We start from the raw sequence: 21754 nt of genomic DNA, 5'->3' as shown, positions 1-21754 counted from the left end.
TATAGTCTGAAATTACCTCAATCAAAAATAAATCATGCTGATAAATTTTCTATTTTTATGGAATAATCATGTCTCATCATCTCTCTAAAAATTTAATTCAAGCGATACTTAAATATTTTATTATTAATTACACAGAAAAAATTATATAAAATTGCTACATACACATGCATGTGGCCATGATCAAAAATGTATTGTAATTATGACGTTTTATGATGAAATAATTGCTTTATTGACATCAGTATACAATTTTTGGTGAATGAGCAAGTAATATTATTAGTTAAATAGACTAAGCTCGGTTTGAAGCTAAATAATACTTTCTTGGATTCCTTCATTAATACTTTAATTTCTAAAAGAACCGCTTAAATTCAAAGTCGGCGCATGCGCAATAATAGTATGCATAATAATTTAGCTCATCAAGAAATTGTTAATTATTATAAAAAAAAGACACTTTGACGATAGAACAAACGTTAATAATGGAAGAACAAACGTTAATTAATAATGAAAGGCTCATTAAAACATAAAAAACTTGTAATTAGCAAATAGGGGGCTAATTTAAAAGTGCATTTTTATTTAATTTTTTATAAATAAACAATTAGCGAACAAACAATTATTTATGGCGAACAATAAAGAACAAACAACGAACTAATGGTATGTGAGAATGAAAATTAAAAAATTCGAAAAAAAAAATTTTTGGGGTGCTAAGTTTGGTGAGCCCTATAATTATACATTATATGTTATATTATCAATATTAATTGATAATGGTCATTGAAAATAATAAATTCTATTTAAAATTAATTAAATTCTCTAGCATAAACTATAGCGACCCAGATTTTTATATTTTGAACTTTTTTCTTATGGAGAAAGTGACATGCCACAGACTAAATAATTCGAGAATGTATGGTAACTCTCCACTAGATGGGAGACTACAGTTAAAAAAAAAAGTTATGAGCTTGCGTCGATGCTCACTAGGGCTCGTCAATGTTACTCTAACACAAACTGTAGTTAGAAAGTTCGAAATCGAAAATAAAAGAAATAGTAACAATCATCACCAATATTACAAAAACCATGAAAATTTATTTTACGATTTTATAAAATATAAATATTATGATTGATAATTTGTCTATCAATCTAAACCAAAGGATATACTTGATGGAATTTTATTAATGCTTATTAGTTACTCTACGAGAAATAAAAGTTTAACGTGATTTTATTGTTATAATGGTATGAGCACTAATTTTCCGCGGCAAAAGTACATAATTTGAATTGAAAATTTTTTCAATCACATAAAATGTTGAAATTTTTTTTTAAAAATAAAATCTCTAGAATTTACTATCTATCAACTTTACATATGAATTTTTTTAAATTAAATATTATTTATTAACTAGAGTCAATATCTACAAGAGCTCACATTGTTTGGATTTGGTTTCTATGTAATAGTCAGCTGATCATTGCCTTAGTAATTCTGTTCGAGTGTTCTACAGACATAGGTGGCACTGCTATACTGCGACCAAACTGCGCGGACATTCAAAACGACAATATTCTGTACATAATGCTTATATTCATTATGAGTTTGATGAATCGTATTATTTACTAACAACATAATTATGATAATAATAATATGTAATAAAAATAATCATGCTAATAATAACAATAAAAATGAAGATAATACTGATAGTTATTATAATGATAACAATAGATTGATGTTAAAAATAATTGCATTCATAATATTGAACAATACGATTATTTTATTAAATTATTAAGGATTGTGGTATTAAATCCAAATTCACAATTTCCTAAATTACAAAAATATAAAAAGTTTTTCCTACGATTTTATAAAATATAAATATTATGATTGATAATTCATGTCTACCAATCTCATCCAAAAGATATACGCGACTAATTTTCATGAAATTTTATCGATGCTACTAGTTTCTTTACGGAAAATAAAAGTTTAATTTATTTTTATAATAATTTTATGAACATTTCATATCCGTGGGAAAAGTACAAACTTTAAATTAAGAATGTAAAAAATTTCTTATGAATACAAAAAAATTTACAGAGTAAACTACTAACTAAACTATCCAACGACCTTCTATGCGTATGTTGTTAAACATATTGTTCTAATTTAATTTAATTTATTAACCAGACCAAATAGATAATACGCTAAACATTGTTTGAGTTTTACTTTCTTCAGATATACCAGCTGTTCAGGGTCTCGAGAATTCTCATTAAGCAGTGTGTACATTATATGATCTTTTGGTCATTTCCTGTAGGTGGCATTGTTATTCGATTCAGCGGGTTTCAAATAATCATAATTTTTAGATAATTCGTATTGTAATTATGCGTTTGATGAATTGTCTTATTTACTAGCAACAATATCATAATAATAATAAATGATAATTTAGGAGCTGATTTTTAAAATGGTATCTTTTCATTTTTGATTAATCGAGACACAGAACTGATTATCTCTAATTCTAAATATTTTTATCGGACTTTTTTAATTTTGCTATAAAGTGCTATCGGTTATGAAGCTACAATTTGATTTTGATTTAGGAATCTTCATAATTCTTGAAGTAATAAATTTTTAAGAATTCAAAAAACTGCTTTTTTTAAAATATGAAAAGATTCCCTTTTGAAAATCAGCTCCTCAATTGTAATCATATCATAATAACAAATAAAAATAATAATAGTAATATTTATAATAATGGTAATATCGACAAAACCAAAAGTAATAATAGTTATAATACTAAAATTATAATATCGACAAAGCTAAAAATAATAATAGTTACAATATATTAAAAGTAATTATATCGGTAATAATAAATTGATGTTACAAATAATAGTAATATTAATATTTATTATTATTATTATTATTAAGTTTTAAACAACATCAAATTAATAACAGTAATAATAATAATAATAACAACACTAATGATGGCAATACCACAACTAATTACAATCGGCTTATTAATTTGAGTAGTGTTTATAACTGGTCAAAACTAGTGGAAATTCAGGACCCTGATAATTTCTTCATTACACTTACTGATAGTATTAAATCACTAGTTAATAATGCCAAAAGCAAGCCTAGAAATGTCCACAATAAAAATAAACCGCGAAATCAATGGATCACTAATGGTCTCATGATCTCATGTAAGACTAAAGAGAATCTTTACTATATGTGGAGATTAAATAAAAATAATGTGGAACGTGAAATTCAGTATAAATCCTATTGAAAATTCTCAATAAAGCAATTAAATTAGCTAAATGTAATTTTGAAGCGATAAAAGTAAAAAACTATCATAATGATAGTAAAAATTATGGAATTATGTGAACAGTAAGCTAGGGAAAAACTCTGTAAATAAGGATATTGATTTCTTAATTAATAATAATGATAAAATTGTTGCTGATAAGAAGGATATTGCAGATAATTTTATAGATTTTTTAGTAATGTTGGAAATAAACTTGCGAACAATCTTGGTTATCTAGAAGAAGTAAATATTGAAAGAACTGTAGAACCCAACTGTAATAGTATTTTCTTATCGCTAACAAATCAGACTGAAATTGAAAAAATTATTAATGAAATGAAAGAGAAATCAGGTGGAGTAGATAATATTCATAGTAAAGTATTAAAGTGCATTGCCAAAGATATTAGTTTACCTTTAGAATATATTTTTAATTTATGTATTAGTAATGCAATCTGGCCTAACGCGCTGAAAAAAGCTGATATAATACCAATTTTCAAATCTGGCAATAAACACCTGGCAACTAATTACAGGCCAATATCACTGATATCTAATTTAGCTAAAATATTTGAAAAAGTAATTTATGTAAGATTGTACGAATTTTCTATAAGTAATAACTTGATCTCAGATAAACAGATTGGATTCATGAAGAACAGAGGCACTGATGATGCTCTAGCTTTTGCTTCTAGTTTTATATACGATAATTTAGATAAGAATCGTGCATCAGTACTGGTTTTCTTGGATCTAGCCAAAGCTTTTGATACAGTAAATCATAAAATTTTGTTAGATAAATTGTGGCGCAAAGGAATCAGAGGTCTACCTCATAAATTGGTTGTAGATTATCTAACAGGTAGAGAACAATGTGTGAAATTAAATAATTGTTCTAGTGATTATAGATTAGTAAAAATTGGTGTTCCTCAAGGGACTATCTTAGGGCCTCTTCTCTTTATAATGTACATAAATGATATATTTAGTATTCTACCTCCTAAAGCGCTTGTATCATATGCTGATGATACAGTAGTTCTGACCGCAATTAAGTTAGCGTGGAAATTCTATGGAATTTCTTCAACCAAATTTGGAAAAATTGCTCCCAAAATGCTCTATCATAATCCGTAATTGCTCCAGTAATTAAATAATTATTTAATTAATTATTTGCAATCTAAATTACAAAAATTATTTTATTTATATCTCAGAGAATTTATGTTTTTTCAATATTTTTCAACTTAATAAATTGCTCCCGATTCGTTCTTTCGATATTGGTCAATTTTATTCGATAGTAACTTTTATTTATTCATAATTTATTGAAATTAATAATTACAATTTAAATGGCCATCTTGAGGCTATGATGACGTCACATCATTAGAGTCGCGCAGTAAGAATCCGGCGAAGGGAAGAATTGTTATTATTATTGTTTGAATAGCCATTAAATGATGACGTCATGAGTGGGAGAACGATGCGTTTGGCGCATGCGTACGAACAAATTTAAAACGCATGCGCACTTATAGTGTTTAATGTTTTCAGTATGAATGACAGCAGGGTAGTAAAAAAGATAAGTTAACTATTACAACTTGTAAACAATTGGTAAATATTTGTTAAATCATAATTTTTAGTTACAAAAACTTTAAATATTATGAAAAATATACTTTAATATTTAATTTATTTTTTTTTCATTCAGGTTTTTTTATCTGGGAGCTAGCTCTCAAGTCGGTCAAGATCCTGTAAATAAACAAGTTGTCAACAACCATTTAGCTGTACAAGCTATCATTTGATCTTATTAGGTCCGGGGTCATTTAATACCTGATTTGGATCCCCTTGGTATTATGAGAACCGATGCAGTACATATACATTACGCTTTGCGCAAAGGGGCACCTAAATTTGTTCTCCAACAATACATACTTGAGGAAACCAATATGGACTGTGTGTTTAACCTTTCATCGACAACATTCATCGTGTTATTCCCCGCCGTCTGGAAAGTGCTTACTGCGGACACATTAGTGTAGAATTCATGTTCATCAACTCGTTGAAGCAGTGTAACTGAATTTATCGAAAAATGGAGATTCCTGGAATTATAGAAATTACTAACGATGAAAAACGTTTAATTTTAGTTCGTCTTACACGTGCCACCGGTTTTGAAGCATTCTTGGTCCGAAAATGGTCATAATATCTGTCGTAAACCGTTAAATCAAATATTTACGCAGTTCGCAGCATTGGATGCAGCCGATTACGTAAGTCTTAAAATTATAATAATCTCTAAATTTAATTAGTAATACAAATTGAATGATGGCTTAATTAAAATCAACAAACATTTATTATTATTAGGGTTCTGAAGATGTCAAGTACCACTTGGAAACTTACATTGAACGTTTGAATCGTGTAATAAGCAAGAACATCCATCTGGCTGTCGTCACTAATCCATCTCATTTAGAAGCTGTTGATCCCGTCGTTCAAGGAAAAACGGCTGCCGAGCAATTTTATTGTGGAGACGGAGAAGGTAAAAAAGTAATTTTTGATAATTTTTTTTTTTTTTTTATTATTACACTGATAACAATACTAGCTAGACTGAAGACAAAAATTCTTGAACCAAAATTACTCGCAAGGAAAAAAAAAATAAATTTTTGAGTTAAAAAAAAAAAATTAGCAAAGAGTTTTTTTTAAAACTAAAAATTTTAAATTGGTTTAAAAATTTTTGATTTTCAAGAAATTTATTGTTTTCCTGATAAAATTTTTTTTTCTTAAGTCAAGGTAAATTTTCTACCAGTTATATCAATAATTTTATTTATTTACTAGCTGTTACCCGCCCGCTCTGCTGGGCGTTTACAGAATTGTATTTATAGATTTAAATTTGAAATTTGATTGGAATGTTATATTGACTTAGAGATTCCAAATTCCATCGGAGTAACATTTACCTTTTATCCACGTGATCCTTTTAGCTAATATGTATTGTAACTTTCCATGTGCAATTAATATAACATTCCCGTGGCTTTCTTGAAAAAATGAATAACAATTCATACAACGAAAAAATTTTAAATGAGCATTGGAAATTTCAGTTAAAGTTATATTGTAGGTCTCATAAGTGAAGTTAATATCTGCCTAGGTCAAAGTCCAGCGAATTTTGTTGTTAATTAAAATTTTCTCCGTAATAACAACAATTCATCGATTAATGATCAATAAAAATAAAATGTATGTTAATCTCTTAGTCCGTTGACTCAATAGTTACATATGAAGTAAAATTTTAGAAACCTTATAATGATGACTTTTTATCCGCTGCTAAAGAGACGATTGTTGTAAGAAAATATAATTATTAAGAAAGAAAAAAATTTTAATTGGTTGTCCTTGGAGGCCATCCCTGTGATTTTTTATTTCTCCTGAGATTCTATTAAATTTTATATCTATAGGAACAATGTGAATTTTTTGACAAACATCACTCCCGCACTCCTATGTAGGGGAGGAATTTCGTACGATCCTATTTGAAATGATTTCTACATTGTAAACAAAAAGTTCCAACAAAAGTTTGAGGCCATAAAAACTATTGTTTAAAAATAAGAGATTTTCATTGTTAACGCACGCGTAATCCCTTTTGAAGTCAGAATTCGAGAAAAGCTATTTCTAGCTGAATTTAACATCATATGTGAATTTATTTTGTTATTAATACGCTGAAAAATATGTAACCTTGAAATTATGAAAATATTTTTAACCGAGAACACCATTTTAAACAAATAAATTTTCTTGAGCAATTTTGAACCATTTTAAACAAATAATTTCTGGGCAACAATTGATATCGCGACATGTTAAATGCGTAAGAATTATGAGGTAGATGTGTAGGAGGAGGTGGGTAGATCAAAAGTATTTTCAAATTCAAGGTTTGCAGGAGCTAAAGCTCGGATATTAAAAATCTTAATTGTTAACACCTACCCCCGCAATCCATATTATAAGTAGGCTATCATAAAATCCGCTCTTATAGCATTCCTACATCACATACAAAAGATTCTTACCACATTTAAAACCTGTAGAAGCTATAGCTTGGAAATTAAAAATCTTAATTGTTAACACCCACCCCTGCAATCCATTTTGAGAGTAGGTTGTTATAAAATTCGCTCTTACATCATTTTGAAATCACTTATAGAAGATTCCTACCAAATTTGAGAACGATGGGAGTTATAGCTTGAAAATTAAAAATTTTCATTGTTAATAGCCACCCCCGTAACCCTTTATGGGGTGAGATATCGTGAAATTTGTTCATAGATAATTTCAACATCTCTTACAAAAGATTCCTACCAAATTTGGAGTCGATAGGATTAATAGTTTAAAAACGGGAATTTTTCATTCTTAACGCCCCCGCAAACCCCTTTGGGGAGAAATTTCTTAAAATTCGTTCTTAGCTGAACTCTACATGGTAAAAGTAATATTCCTACGAAATTTCAAGTCTCTAGGTCTTTTAGTTCCAGAGATATCGTGATGAGTCAATCTACCTATAGAACAGCTCCTATATTTTTCATTGTTAACGCTCCCGCAAGTTCCTTTGGGGATGGAATTTCTGAAAATTTGTTCTTAGCTGACCTCTACATGGTAAAAGTAATATCCCTACTAAATTTGAAGTCGATGGGAGTTATAGCTTGAAAATTAAAAATTTTCATTGTTAACAGCCACCCCCGCAACCTCTTATGGGGGTGAGGTATCGTGAAATTCGTTCATAGATTATTTTTACATCTCTTACAAAAGATTTCTATCCAATTTGGAGTCGATAGGAGCAATAGTTAAAAAACGGGAATTTTTCATTGTTAACGCCCCCGCAACCCTCCTTGTGGGTGGAATTCCGTAAAATCCGTTCTTAGCTGACCTCTACTCGGCGAAAGGAATATTCCTACCAAATTTCAAGTTTCTAGGTCTGATGGTTCCCGAGATATCGTGATGAGTGACTATATAGATAGGAATCTCTTATATATATATAGATTAATTAAATTTTTTTTCATATTTTAAGGTTATGTCTATTTTTTTTATTCAATTATATGTTTTTCTAACACATATTTTTTATTCTTTTTTAATGCATTTGTGCTAATTTATAATAATAATAATAATAATAATAATTTTTATTATTATTATTTTCTTTTTATGGGTGTGGATCAAATCGAAGAGCTGCTTTTTTCCAAAAGAGGTTATCTTGGATGTTACATAAGACATTTCCATGATATTTCCGAAGAGAATTTCGTTTAAATACTCGACATCTGGATTTGCTATGAATATCAAGATATTATAATAAGCAAATAGAATTTTCAATTAACAAAAGCTTAATAAAATGTTTTTTTTTTATGTAAAAATGTCACCTTATAAATACCAATTGCTGTTTATGACTTTGCTAATCTTTGAACAACGACCGTCTTGATTAAATACATAAAACAATATTATCGAAAAAAATTAAAAATTAATAAAACTTGTTGACTTATTTTATTTACCTGAAAATTATTCTTGTAATTATTTTTTTTTTTTTTTGAATATGATTAAAAAACTAAATAACATTAAAATTAAATTTTATTTATATAATAAGAAATAATAATATCGATTAGCGTAAGAAATTTCAGGTAATTATATTTTGATTTTCATTATTTATATATAATTTCAAGCTTTTTATTTTATAATGTTTATTTCATATCAAAAGCTATAGTCAAATTAAGTACTCAATTTCAGGATTGATGATAAACTTTAATGCTGATCGGTCATTAAAAATTTTCTTATCTCCTTAATAGCAACCACTTTAATTAAATTATTATCGAGCTTTATACCCTAATTAAGATTAATGAAATTAACACTTGACCTGGTTTATTTATCTTAATAGTTTAAATTTGTGTTTACTTGTAACTCTTTTCATATGATAGAAACCCAGTGAAGTACGACCGCATTTATGTACTTAACGTTCCCATGCGTTAATACTACTGTCGTTCATTTCGATAAATGGTTTTTTAGTTTTTTAGATATTATTTATTTATTATTATTGTATGAAAATTTACAAATACCTACCAAAATAACAGCCAGTAAACAAATTAAGTTTTTCTCTTAAAATAGTCTGTGATATCGGGGAATAATTTACCTGAAATGTCACTAAATATAACATGTAATGATTTGTTCAAGGCCAATTGCTTGAAGGATAATCAAACGTTGACTTGTATAAGCAGGCATAAAAAAACCTCTCATTTGAATATAATCTTCAGTAGCGTACCTAGATGAAAAAAAAATAACAATTAAAATTAAAATTAATTTATCGTAAGTTCCTAATCTTTTTTTATTTGTAGTTGATTCATCAATGTTTAACATATTTTTAATTTTTAGTTAATTAAATTTAAATATAATATACTTACATAATGAATGAAACTTTCATAATTTAAACTGATGATTAATCCCAAATAAAGAATAACTAAGTTGTTAAGCTACATTAAAATTGTACATAGAACTTTACAATAAAAAAATTAATTTTTAATTAATTAATTATATTAAGATTATTAATTAATAAAAATAAAGTTATTATTGCCAATATATTTATACATCCATATATAAATATATTTTAGCTTTGGATAAAACTTCTATTTCGAATTAAAAACTGATCTTTTATGATTAAAATTTCGAACACAAGTAAACTATTTTATTTAATAAATGCATAATATTGCTGTGACATACAATTAATTAAAACTGGTCAAGCAATTTTGAGTAAAAAATTGTGGAAGCACGTAGTGACAAAATTACCAAAGAAATATGTCATAGTTGCTCTACGAAATTCATTTTGAATTGAATCACTGAAGTCTTTCATTAAAAAAAAAAATGTAATGAAATATATTCCATTGCCTAAATAAAAAAAAAAAAAAAAAAAAAAATATTTTTCATTAAAATTGCGCAAGTAAATAAAAGAAGAGTATTATGCTATTTACAATATTATTATATCAATATTATCAACATTTCAAACTAACTTTCTCAAAAGAAACTATTAATGTTTGTTTATTTACTGTAATCAATCACTTATAGTAAAATGTTACAAAAATTTTTTTAAGTAATACTAATGTATAAATTGGAGTATTTTATTTATTATCTCTCCAAACTCCATACATACATCACGTCACGGTTATGATCGAAAAACTCGAAAAACTATTAATTAATATGAATTTTCATGAGAGCAATAATTAACATACAAAAAAATTTGCCTTAAATTAAATTTAAAGTTTTGTACTTTTGTACAAGCCTAAATAACTAGTTAATTAGCCAGCAAGCAAATTTAATGTCAGATTACCAAGCAAAATGGCGACAAGAAAAAGTTCCTAAGTATCCGTATGTTATATCCTAAAATATCATAGGTGTCGTTGTCGATGCATTACGCGGTAATTAATTTAAATTCAAATTACTTAATTCTATTTAAATATAAATATAAAATAAGTCTTTTATCTTGAAATCTCGAAAACCGTTGCAACTCATAAATTTAGTTTAAACGCTCTCTCAAAACATACAATAAACAAAACCATTTACTAAAACTTCTCAGAAACACAAAAAGTACTAGAATAAAATGCACACGTGTTACTTCACAACTAGACCTTTGTGAAAACTCATAAAAAGGAAAACACGTGTCGAACATTTCTCAAGGGTTTTCCTAGTTAAAATTATTCTAGCTAAATATTCTCAAGAGGTCATAAATTATAAGATATAATAAATATGAAATAGAAAGCATAAAGCCTTAAAACAACCAACACTGAGACCATTTTTTTAGATAAATAAACAATACTTTTAGAATATCTTATAATTATTAAATAATATTAATGTTTTAGTTTAACTAAAGAATAGTTTTCATATGGATTAATAAACAAATAATGATAGATTCATATTAATATTAATATGATGTATATAAATATACATAGATATATTTGTATCGACATGGGTTTTTCCTGTGGTTTCCCCATGTTACTGTTCTTAGAGCCTAAAGAAAGGTGAGGAACAGGGCAAATGCGATACAAAAGGCACAAGTCGGACCACAGCCGCAACACTAAAAATATATAAAGAAATATTATAATCTAACTTTGTTAATATTTAATAAGCAATAATACATGCAATTATAATACAATAATAATAATAGTAAAATACTGACTAAGAATAATATTATAATAAATAATAAGGGTAGAAATAATTAGTTAAACACCAAAAGTAATAACTATTGTAACTAACAAATATAAGAATCTAAGTATAAGAATAATATAAAATAGCATGACAGCCCTCACACATGTCCGTGTGTGGGTACCTAGCTAGTATACAGTAAACCTACATATAAAAGTTATAAGTATTAGTGTGTATTCGAATATATGTTATTGTATGCGTACTGTAAACGTTAAATGAAGACATGTATATGTTAAGTGTATTGGTGTGAACCAGAGAGGGAGGAAGTGAAACTGGAAAACTCGGACCTAAAACCGAGACTCCTTGTAACGACACTTCTCCCTGAGAGCTGTAACCGAGCACTTGCTGTAGCTGAAACCACTGAATAAAATCAAGCTCTCTGATAATTATTATTTATCATTTAAAACAGTCCCCCTAACTAAAGTTTTCCCCTTTTCTTAATTTAATCTAACAAATCCCATTATCAAAAACTGAATTAATAAACAATAATAAATTTAAATTGATCCCGCGTGACTACAACTCACACCTCAGTCCAGAAGAGGCGTTACGAGCAATCTAATGACCTCGCTGGACGTAACACGTAAACTGTCCAGGCCGAAAACTTAGCTCAGTATATGCTGAGTAACTTACAAAGTTGTCAAGGACTTTGTTCGGCTGAACACGCTCATTATATATATTGTAGGATACAGTATTAATGATACTGAAGTTAGCCGACAGCTGTCAATTTTAAGAATTTTTTGAATAATTCAATTTTTGTAATAAAATTTTTTTTTATTTCACATTAAGAAATTTATAAAAACTATTGGTGTATTTTTTTATTTTATTTTTTTTTAGTTTATTTGATAGAAAAAAATCCTAAAAATTGACAGCTGTCGGCTAACTTCAGTTTCATACAGTACTATGACAAAATTAACCGTTTTGAGAAAATGCATTTTGTCATGACGTATAGAATGACATTGAACGTTTATATTTACCAGCTAATAATTTAATGTTGGGAAATGAGGGACCAATTATGAGCCCAATCAGTCCGAGAGAATATTAATAATTTCCATTATGTGAACGTAGATCAATATATCGTAGTCAAGAGCTATCAGTATTAGAAAAAGCTACTGAACTAGTGACAATATGGCACACTCTTGATCCGGATAAACAAAAAGAGCTTGTTACTTGTAAAAAAATAACGATGTACAGTCAAGCTATTCTTTATTCTAATAGAATTGTATATTTATTAGTCCTACCAGACATCAGTATTATAATACATCAACAAGATCACGTTTATGATGGTCAAAGAAATAATAATAATGTCACTAAAAGGTAAATTTTTTCGTTTTTTTATAATATAACATAAAATATAATTTTACATTCATAATTTTTGATTTTTGCATCGAGTGTGTAAAATATATTAAATAATATTTTCGAAATAGTGTACCAAGCGATAGCGGTGATATGAAGTCGGGTTTCGAGGAAGTAAATCCCGTGGAGACGGACATTGCTGTAATAAGAATGGTATCATGATTTGTCAATCGTATTTTTACGGAAGACGGTGTCAGTGTCGATCATGTTTCATCAAATGGTTCTGGGTGTCGTTCACATGCTCATTTAAACTACTGACTCAAGCAGTTTACCACGAAAATAAAACGTTACTTTCTATACAAAAGGTTTTTAAAATGTTAATAATTATTATTTTATTTTTTTATAAATTAAATTAATTTTTATATTACAACAGCCGAAAATACTTATACCGAACATGTTACCTGGTTAGGAACTTATAACGGATTGTTTGAGAGTTTATCTTTTCCAAATTGACTTTAAGAGGTGTGTTAGGTCTTCGAGAACACCACCACTCTTACCTGCCGAATGTACTATATTCTTCACTAATTATCGCATAGTATTTAAGAGTGCACCTTGTGATCCTTTTAGTAAGTTATTATTATTGTTAATAAAAATTTACAGTATTATTTAGTACAGCAAAATTAATTTTAATTAATGATTTAATAGCTTGTGAGCAAATGGTCGTACGAGCTCTTCCCGTTATCTCTTTGACAAAAAAAAACGTTATGCAGTTCAATATCTAGTTCATCTAACATTAAAAAAGTTATTTTAAGTGAACTGAAAGTTAAATATTTTTTTTTTTTTTACTATATTTATAATTTACCATACTTATTTTGTCTGTCTAAACAAATTTTTTAATAATATAAAATATTTTAAATCTATATTATAATTTTTATTTCACGGATTTTTATAAAAAAACACTAAGCTAAAATAGCGAGAAAAACTGATTTTAAACTTTAACAATCATCAAAGTAACAAAATTTCTATTTACATTAATATTAAATTGAACTATTTTTTTTTAATTTTCAAAATTTATTATAAGAATAATTAATTCTAAATTAATTTTCAGCTGACGAATTTACGGAAAACTTAATTAGAAATTCTATACATTAGAATGGTTAACAATTTTTTTTAGACGATCAGGTAACCCCTTGTCAATTGTTCCTGAACAATTTAATTTTTTTGTTGACAATTTTTCAAAATATTTTGGAGTTTTTAAGGTAATTATCGTTTTACGAAAAAAGGGTTACTACTCTGTGGCGGAATAAGACTTTAACATCTGTGAATATTTTTTGATAAGTATTTGAAGTTTTATTTTTTCCAGAATATCTAAACTTTAAGGATCTACTGAAGAAAATTCTAAATTTTCTGTCTTCTATAATTGTTACTTTAACAACAGCTGTAACTCCTGAATTTATCGCGGAATCATCGCTAAGAATTGTTTTTATTGTTGAATCTCTTTTGTTCTTTAGAAACGTCGTTTCTTAGACAATTTATAAAATGATTTTTTTCAATTACAAATTGGGGGTTCTTCTTTTTAGATTTTTTACGGTATTTAAAATTCTTATATAGTTTATGTCTTCATCTATAATAACCTTGCTCATTCCTTCTATGAACAAAAAAAAACTATTACACCAGAAAGTTAAAATTTTTATTTCATTATAAGTAAAAATGATAAATACTTATTAATTAATTAATTAATTTATTTATTTATTTATTTATTTAGTCATTTATGTATGTATTTATTTGTTTATTTGTTTAGGCCTGTTAGTCATTGTCAACCCTGTTCACCGAGTAACTGGAGCTTGAGAGACAAAAGCGGACATCCTACGTTTGATATATCAAGGGCGAAAGAAGTAAGGAGAAAATTATTATTAAGATATTAAACAATACTCCATTACTGATTCAAGCTTTTTAAGAAAGTTTTCCAGATTACGTAATACAAGAAATCTGTAAGCAAGTCTTTTCAAGAACTGACGGCTATTCAATCTTAGAGTTGGTCAATTGCGCTCAGTGAATGCGATATGGTTGTTATTGCCTGAACTAGATTCGGAAAAATCTTAGTGGTAAGTCTAAAATTAATCAATAAAATTTTTGTAGGCCTTTTATTTCAGGTAATCAATAATTTTATTTTTTTTTTATAGTTTATTCTTCCAGCAACTGTACACATCAATCATTAATAACAGTTAAGCCGTGGAGAAGGCCCAATTGTCTTGGATTAGCTCTCACGAATGAATTAGTTCAACAAATCTAATCAGTGGTTCGGGACTTAGGATCTTCAGCATATGTCCTCAATACCTGTATATTTGGTGGTTCACCCAAAGGACCACAAGCACGAGCCCTTGAATTTGGTGTAGGAATTTGTATCGCAACATCTGGCAGTTTGATTGATTTACTCGAAAAAGGCATAAACAACATAAGAAGATGAACTTACCTTGTATTGAATGAAGCTGTTGAATGTCTTCGTATGTTGGACATGGAATTTGTATCACAAATCATGAAAATCATCAAACAAATCAGACTAGACACACAGATTCTGATGTGGCCTGCAACTGGCTGAAGATTTTCTCTCTGATTATATTCAAGTTAACATTTGATCTCTGACACTTTCTGCAAATTAAAATATCCGTCAAATATTTAAAATTTGTCAACAACACGAGAAAAAATCTAAATTGATAGTGATCGATCAGTAATTGCTATCCACAGTGACAAATCTTAGACGGAACGTGATTACTTTTTATCAGAATTTAAAAATGTAGTTGACTTTGATTATTTTAACAGTTCAGAGGATTATATCCACAAAATTGACAGAATAGGATGTTGTCAGAGTGCTGGTACAGCTTACATGTACTTTACACCAAGCAATGCTTGAAAGGCCAAGTAATTGATATTCATAACCGAAGAAACCGGTCAAATAATAAATCCACAGCTGTCCGAGATAGCTAATGCGCAACGCGATCAATTCGGAAAGAATCGTAAGTGATAGAATCTAGCTACAATATTGTAATATTATAAGAAATACGCTTTGAGATTACTCTAACAATAATTTTTTTCTTTATAAACCACTAAATGGGCTTTTCATTGATAAAATCAATATATCTCCTTCGTCTACCGTATTTAAAATAATAATTTTATTCTCAATAATTAATGTACATATATAAATATTAGTATACATATATTAATGATAGATTTTTTTTCTAATTTGGTTGGTTGGAGATTATACTGTTCATATTTTTGTGGAATGCTGCTCATTGGTGAATAAAGTTAGAGTCTTCAGATACCATTTCTTTTAAGTTCATTATCACAAAGTAACCATGTTTTTATAAATCAGCGAACATAAAGTAAATGACAAACGATGATATAATGAAAGAATTATTAATAAAAAAAAACACAATCGTTGTCATAGTTTTGATCGTCTTATTTTTTAATTAATTAAATGATCAATTTAAACAAATGACAAGTAGCGTGATTTATTATTATGATTATTATTATTATTATTAATTAATATTATAAATAATTAATTTGCTTTAAATTCCAGGTGTACATATACTGCATCGCCGAGCTTGAATTTTCTGGAACCTAGAGGCAGTGCTTTCAATTGACAATGTTCTTTTATGCGTAAGTATAAAAATTCGTAAGATAGTAATCAATTTAGCAATAATTTTTACGACTCCATTAATTTTATTAATTGACTATAATTTGCTAAGGATTTTCTTTCTTTATTTTTTGTTTTTTTATAGAAAAAAATAATTTTTATCTTCAAATAAATTTTTTTTTTATAATTTATATTTTTATTTTACGTAAAAAATATTAATTATTTTTCTTTACAATTTTTTGTCACTTTATACTTTCCAATTAATGTAACTTTGTGTAAATAAATGATTTATAAATAAATATTTCTTAACTTTTACAATTATTATTATTATTTATGTTACAATTTTATTAAAATTTCAGAAAACGTTACACTAAATAAATAGTTCCGTGTGTCCTCAACAACGTGATTGGATTCATCGTCATCATCATCACCATCATCAATAGTGAAAAAAAAAACACAAATTTAGTGAAATTTTTAAAATTGTTGATACCCGAATCTAAAATTCAATTAGTTATAACTGAAGGGGAATGCTTAGCGTCAATAAATACCGGCGACATGTTTTTAGAGTTAATAATAAGACTTATTTTACGTATCACCAAATCTCTTCGCTTATCAATACCAATTCTAACTTGAGGTGGAGGTCCTTCTAAATTAATAATTACTTTTTGGTTTTCCAATTCAACAAGCTCCCTGTAAAGTTCGTGAAAGTTAATATACAATATTGTTTTGAAATGATTTATTTTTCAAAATTTAATGATAATAATATTTGCTTAAAAAAATATATTTCTATATTATATGCTATGAGACTTCATGAGAAAAAAAATAGCAAGAACAATATTTGTAAAAATATGAAAACCATCTATATTTATGATATAAAAAATTATAAAATGACAAGGAATGGTTCATTTTAATTTTTTGATTTCAAACTTAATAAGTTTATTGATCTCACTGTTGAAAAAAAATAATGTTAATTATTAATATAAGCAGTATAGATTAATAACTAATTTTTTATAACGTCATTGATCTTGTATATTTTGATGAATATCGAAAATTAATCAGCTTTCATGAATGTTTTAATCTTTAAAAAATTACTTATTACTTAATTTTTCCTTTGATATATCGTTGTAATTTACGTTCAATTTAAAATAAATAAACATTAATTTCATAAACTATCAAATATCACATAACAATAAACATTTACCTTATATAACATACATAACATAAACAATGAATATCCTTGTCTAAAGATTTGTATTTAATGTATCATAAATAAAAATTTGTTTTTTTTAATTCCGTTACTTATTTTATTTAAGTTCCTTCAATGCGTTAGACGAAAAAACAAAAGACGATTAAAATATCATCAGGTTATACATCATAGCAGTCTTACTCAGCAAGCTAATTAATTAAAACTTATATTATCTCTAATTATACGATTATAGTATTAAATTTGTAAGTATATAATTTAATATGTAACGATAATTATGTAATTTATTAATTTAATAATAAATTTTCTGTTTATTACAGCTGAAATTTAAAATGACGTCTTGGGCTGCCGTCTCGGTTATTGAGGTTTTAAATAGAATAGTGAATTTTGACATTTTCTGTGAAAATGGAAAATTAAAACCAAAAGCAGATCCTATTTGGAAAGAAATTTGCCAGATTTGGAGATTAAAATCTGGAAGTTATTTAAAAACTCTGATCACTTTGTACTTCGATGTTTATCAAAATAGACATGATATCAAAACGAGTTATCTTGAAGCACGAAATATAAGTTTACCTGATAAAATAAAGAAAAATATTGATTTCAGTGAAAATGAAAAAATTTCTACTATTTCCGATGAATCAAAAGAAAATATAAGTACTGATGATAGTGATTTTAATGTTTATCAACAAACAAAACGGTCGAGCAGAACGAAATTAATTAATTTTGCTCTTTCTTTTAGCAATGATCAATGGTTAAAAATTAAACCAATCAAAAAAATTGATCGAAATAAACAAGAATATTTTGCATTACGTTCTGGTTGGGGACATATAATTGCAGAGTTAGTCTATGTTAGTCAAAAATTGCCGTGTGCTTATAATTTCAAAACCCATAATATTTATAAAGTAGACACTGATGGAGTTAAAGATAAGTTTATTATAAAAATCAACGGTTTTTGTACTGAAAAAATATGTAAGTCGGGATTTTATGGTGAAATCAATTTTACATTTGATGATGATGATAATGTATCAATAATAGTACATACTCTAGATACGAAAAATATTCCCCATACGAAGAAAAGACACGTATCTGGAAATCTTCGTAAGCAATATGGTGAAGCAATGGAACTCAAAAAAGTGAAGTTTTTAAAAATAATTTGATTGACAAATTCCAAGAATACGGCGATCAGCATGCTCCGATAATTCCAAAAACAGGCGTTTTAAATCAAATTCGGCATCAAGCTAAAAAAAAACGTTTTGGGATTGAAGGAGACTTGTGGCACTCTATTCAAAACTTGAAACATAATAGTCCAGAGCTAAGTTCTGTAATTCGTCAAGTTGGTTACAGTAAATTTTTTGCAATGTACTGGACTCCTGAGCAAATTAGTGTATATAACGATCTTCTTACTTTCAATCCCATCGTCTCAATTGATGCGACAGGAGGTGTAGTGCGCAAAATTACGTATAATGATAAAAGTTATTGTGGTCCAATATTCTTATATCAAGTCGTTACGCATATTGGATCGTTAATTGTGCCAGTTTACCAAATGCTATCGGAGAGACACGATACAACAATAATCGAGTTTTGGCTAAGGAATTGGATTTCATCAAAAGCACATGAACCATTGGAAATCGTTACTGACATGTCGAAAGCATTACAAAATGCAATTTGTATGGCTTACAATCATGATACCTATAGAGTAGTATCTCTAAGTGTTATCAAGTATTAGTTGGCAAATTAAAGCATGTCAGTCGACCGTATCTTCGTATAGACATTGCTCATTTAATTCATTGGGTGTCACGTCTCAAATGTTTTACAAATTCTAAATATTACATCAAGGACTTTTATTTAAGGGCGATTAGTTTTATGAGCACATTAGAATCTTTCGAAGATATAGAAAAAACTATGAAAGTTTTAATAAATATAAGTAGTAATGAAACTGGTTGTAGGGACAATATTGAATGGATATTAAAAAAAATCAAAACTTTTAAATTTGACGATACAATTAATTACAGTGAAATTAAAAACAGTACTACTTGCGAAGACAAAATCTCGTATGAAAAACATTTATCTTGCCATGAAGATGATAAGAAAGTCATTGATGAACCGGAGAATAAAATACAAACTAATGATGATTTGACTAATTATGTAGAAGATCTTTTTAAAAAAGTGCCTATTAGTAGTCCTGATGAGTCCATTCGTTTTGATGATGTCAATATGTATCATTTACCTGCAATTACAAAAGACTTACAACTATTATTTAACAAATTCCCATCATGGACAAATGCGATGGTAAGATATTATAAATCTGAAAATTACGTAGCGACTTCGTCGAGATCTGAAAATTATTTTAGATTTATAAAAGATAATGTTTTGACAGATCGTCAAACAAATCGAGCTGATTTATTTATAGCAGAACATACAAAAAGTATAAACACTAAGATGATAGAAGCTAAAAGTTATTATAATAATGAAAAATTGACAAGAAAAAAACCTGACTTAAAGAAAGACAAAAAAAGATGGATTCACATGTGCTAAACTTCGTAGAAAATTGGAAAAATCGTGTTATTGTTGATAATTCTAGTGAAGTAGATTTAACTGAAAATGAACAGTCTGAAAATGATTCGAAGAGCTGTGATTGTGATGATACCAAAGAAGATACGAATTTTATTCAAGATGTAATTATAAAAGATGATATTATTAATTCTACATCAAACCCTATTTTAAAAATTAGTAATACCTCTCAAAATTTAAATAAAAACTCAGACTGTACTAATATTACCGTAGATCATTTGAGTTCCCCTCAATTTCATTCTACTCCTACTACTAAAGTAAATATTAGTAATAATACCCCTTCAAATCTTTCAATTAAAAAAATGCTGAGAGTAGCTACACAATTATACTTGACGAAAAACCAGTTGATTTTCAAATTAAAAAAAAGAATTGAATAAACGACAAATCAACTCTCCACCCATTTTAGAAGAAGCAAAAAAGCGAGGAAAATATCTCACTGCGTGTCCTGAGGTGCAAGAGTTACATCAAAATGCAGCTGATAAAGAACCAAACAAAAAAAGAAAAAAAAACAGTTTTCGATAATTAAAAACAGCTGCTTCTCTGAAATTGGTAAAAGGAAAGTAATCATCGTAAATACTTGTCCAATAGATAGTTTATCGGAAGTATTATCATTTGCTTATCTTAATTTTAGTAATTTTAGAAATTTTGTAAATTCTAAAAATATCATGTCAAATTATTTTTCATCTGTAGTTTGCTACGCGAGAAATGGTGCCACATCTGAATATTATCAAAAAAGGTTAACTATTTTACGTATTCTATACTCTGAAAATAATTATCGAATCGATTGCAATGATAATATTTCTGATTTATTTGAAAAACTAATGAAATCTTATGAATCTATCATTGAAAAAAAAAAATTGTTTTTTTTGCAAATTCGAAGATACAAAACAAATGTCAATATTAAACATAAGTGCTCAATTAGTATGGAATCACGGGTTCGATTTATTAGAAGAAAGTATTTTAAATTCAATTAAGAATAAAAATTTTTATTGCAACAACTGTAATAAAATTGTATCTGGCTGTACTACGACAATTTCTTCGTATTTATGCATAAATATTGACCACTTCTATGAACAATTCGCTTTTCGTTCTGATTATAATCGGCCACCATTAGTAAAAACTAATTTAAAAGAAATTCCAACCAAATTAACTGTTCTCAATAAAAAATATTTGTTATTTGGAGTGATAGAATACCGTGCCCCTACGCCACCGACTAAAATCGGCCACTATGTGGCATATACTCGTTCAATTAATAATAAGTGGACACAATTAAACGATTTAGAACCATACCCCATTAAACTTACATCTAAATTAATTGCAATAAGAATTTCTTTATTATTTTATGCATTAGTTTAAATACTTACGTCATTATATTGAATTTTACTTTACGAAGTCTTGATATAAAGCTGTAAAAAAAAAAAACTTATAGATAATGATATAAACGATTATTTTAAATATAATAATAAAACATTTACCTCAGTATTTATAATTCAAGTTCCAAGCGAACCAAACTATGAGTATATACGGTATAAGTTCTACATGATAAAGAACTTTGTGCAATACTGTAATATAAATAAATATTTATTAAGTAAATAATATTTTATTATCATGTTCGCAATCTCATCTGGAATAACATGCAATAAAATCATATTTTCAGATTCTCATTTA

At 27.4% G+C, this 21754-nt stretch overlaps 2 long non-coding RNA genes and 1 pseudogene across 18 annotated transcripts; 2 read left to right on the top strand and 1 right to left on the bottom strand.

Moving 5' to 3' along the window:
• Positions 1-5130: 5130 nt before the first annotated feature.
• On the top strand, positions 5131-8670 carry LOC141534787 (uncharacterized). The gene is made up of 4 exons (XR_012480470.1): positions 5131-5272; positions 5348-5467; positions 5562-5733; positions 8374-8670. It is a non-coding gene; the product is annotated as an uncharacterized LOC141534787 (long non-coding RNA).
• LOC141534788 (uncharacterized) lies at positions 8214-10404 on the bottom strand. 17 transcript variants are annotated; one of them, XR_012480476.1, is made up of 5 exons: positions 10157-10404; positions 9909-10073; positions 9593-9684; positions 9255-9453; positions 8214-8692 (listed from the first exon to the last, which is right to left on the bottom strand). It is a non-coding gene; the product is annotated as an uncharacterized LOC141534788 (long non-coding RNA). The 17 variants fall into 17 exon arrangements; XR_012480478.1 differs by having other exon boundaries at positions 9975-10073; XR_012480483.1 differs by having other exon boundaries at positions 9593-9661; positions 9975-10073.
• A 2727-nt stretch (positions 10405-13131) lies between these two features.
• On the top strand, positions 13132-16650 carry LOC141534066 (putative ATP-dependent RNA helicase DDX17; annotated as a pseudogene).
• Positions 16651-21754: the final 5104 nt, after the last annotated feature.

Source organism: Cotesia typhae, unplaced genomic scaffold, assembly GCF_013202065.1.
Source record: "Cotesia typhae breed Kobodo isofemale line unplaced genomic scaffold, CoteBio_Ctyphae scaffold_13, whole genome shotgun sequence".
Taxonomy (NCBI): Eukaryota; Metazoa; Arthropoda; class Insecta; order Hymenoptera; family Braconidae; genus Cotesia; species Cotesia typhae.
Note: the sequence above shows the minus strand (reverse complement) of the source record. Positions and strands in the feature narration are given on the sequence as shown.